Genomic DNA, 2,561 nt, shown 5'->3' with positions numbered 1-2,561 from the left:
GTACTAAGAAATTACATTTAGCATTGGCAGAATAAACATATATTTTGAATATTTAATATTCAGTTCAATAATTTACTGATAACTTACTTTGGGGTCTGCAGGCTTTGTAGTAAATCTGTCTTTTTTCTCTCCCTGCTCATCATACAATATAACCACTCTATCAATAGTGCACACTGCAAACTTTGCATTGTTAGGAGCCCAAGCCATACAGGTGACTTTCGCAGCTCCATCCTAAAGAAAAGACATTACAGATACAGACAACACCATGTTCAATGTCGCTTGCTGAGATTTAAATAACATTCGGAATGTGATTTCTACTGTTTCTTTGCACAACGTAAAGGCATAAGCCGAAATCTGGCAGGATACATAAGCATCCTAGTGTTGCTAAGCTAAGAAGCGTTATCATGCCTACAGATAGCGGACTGCCAAGAGCTAACGTTAGTTAGCTAGCGTCGCTAAATAATAACGTGGTAAATATACTTACCTGAGGAGTTAGAAGAGTCTTCAGATACTTTAGCTGCATTCTTCACTTTTATAAAAGATTCGGCGGAGTTAACTTATACGGACGTATTTCTTGATATAGCCATGTTGTCAGGCTGCAGACATTTTAGTAAACATAGCTTTCTCCCTGGTTACCGTCGCCAAGGAAAGAACGTATGACGTGGATACGTAGAACTACACGAGACGTGTTTGGACAAAGACTGGTTTAAATCTATGAATACCGTTCTTTTTTCAAAAATGTTATTTTTTTTAAATAAAAATAATACTGTATGATGACAGTGTCTAATGATATATTGCGATAAATAAAAGAAAAACATTCTTGGAGATGCCGGGGATTGAACCCGGGGCCTCATACATGCAAAGCATGCGCTCTACCACTGAGCTACATCCCCTTCCTGTTTCAACGGTTTATTAGAGGAGTATTTAGAATCAGAACCAACAAGACTTGTGTGCAGTTATACTGCTTAATATTTTTGTGGAAACTGTGCTAAGGATTCTTTGAATAGAACATTTATTTGAAATCTAAGTTGGAAAGATGTAAAGACCCTTTTGACGCCGTCACTTTTGAAAATTTGAATACATCCTTGCTGACCCAGCCCCCCAAAAAAATTCTTACCCCAACCTTTTTTTTAATGCTTAGCATTAATTATTATGTTTAATAAGGTATTGGTACCTCCAGGATATGGTCAGGATGTGAAGTCATGGGCAGCAGCCCTGGCAGGAACAACTGAGGTGATAAAGGATGCTCCTAAGGTAATGCATGAACTGACACTTCAAAAACCTGAACATGCATTGTTCATGGTTTAGCATTTGCTTTCTAATGGTGCACTGGCTGACAAACAACACATCCATCCACTCACCAAACCGTTTGTCTTCTGTAGTGTAATGGGAAACAAATAACCATGCTTGTTGTTAATTACAGCGTGTGAGTGAGGCAATGACTCCTGAGCGTCCCCGTCAGGCAGCAGCTGTTGATGTGGTCCGTAGCCGTGCCCCGAGCCCACTCCGTTCAACTGAGGATGGTGCACAATCAGCTTGTAACACTCCAAAGAGAAAGGAAAACTTGAAATCGCATCATATGACCCCTTTAATATTTTTGTGGAAACTGTGCTAAGGATTCTTTGAATAGAACATTTATTTGAAATCTAAGTTGGAAAGATGTAAAGACCCTTTTGACACCGTCACTTTTGAAAATTTGAATACATCCTTGCTGACCCAGCCCCCCAAAAAAATTCTTACCCCAACCTTTTTTTTAATGCTTAGCATTAATTATTATGTTTAATAAGGTATTGGTACCTCCAGGATATGGTCAGGATGTGAAGTCATGGGCAGCAGCCCTGGCAGGAACAACTGAGGTGATAAAGGATGCTCCTAAGGTAATGCATGAACTGACACTTCAAAAACCTGAACATGCATTGTTCATGGTTTAGCATTTGCTTTCTAATGGTGCACTGGCTGACAAACAACACATCCATCCACTCACCAAACCGTTTGTCTTCTGTAGTGTAATGGGAAACAAATAACCATGCTTGTTGTTAATTACAGCGTGTGAGTGAGGCAATGCCTCCTGAGCGTCCCCGTCAGGCAGCAGCTGTTGATGTGGTCCGTAGCCGTGCCCCGAGCCCACTCCGTTCAACTGAGGATGGGCGCTTCATTCTGCCGCCTCGTATCCACCGTGCATCCGATCCCGGTCTGCCTCCAGGTGCTAATGGCATACAGTGTATTCCCTCAGAGCTTGTGCATGAGTTTGTGTGCCAAATGAACCTCTGTACTGCAAATAATTGGTTTACAGTTACATCCAGACAGTAGTTCAGTTTGATGTCAGCTTTTGTTTGCTAGCATCAGTTGTTCGTTTGTTTGTTTGAGCTTGCATGTCTCATGAACTTGCAAATGGTTCAGCTGAACCATTTGCTGGTCCAATATGCTCATACAGTGGGTACGGAAAGTATTCAGACCCCCTTAAATTTTTCACTCTTTGTTATATTGCAGCCATTTGCTAAAATCATTTAAGTAAATTTTTTTTCCTCATTAATGTACACACAGCACCCCATATTGACAGA

The 2,561-nt window shown here is 40.7% G+C and overlaps 1 non-coding gene across 1 annotated transcript; it reads right to left on the bottom strand.

Moving 5' to 3' along the window:
• Window positions 1–821: 821 nt before the first annotated feature.
• trnaa-ugc (transfer RNA alanine (anticodon UGC)) lies at window positions 822–893 on the bottom strand. Its single transcript has one exon. It is a non-coding gene; the product is annotated as a tRNA-Ala (tRNA).
• Window positions 894–2,561: the final 1,668 nt, after the last annotated feature.

This window comes from Sinocyclocheilus rhinocerous, unplaced genomic scaffold (assembly GCF_001515625.1).
Source record: "Sinocyclocheilus rhinocerous isolate Xijiao unplaced genomic scaffold, SAMN03320098_v1.1 scaffold1874, whole genome shotgun sequence".
NCBI classification, from domain to species: domain Eukaryota; kingdom Metazoa; phylum Chordata; class Actinopteri; order Cypriniformes; family Cyprinidae; genus Sinocyclocheilus; species Sinocyclocheilus rhinocerous.
Note: the sequence above shows the minus strand (reverse complement) of the source record. Positions and strands in the feature narration are given on the sequence as shown.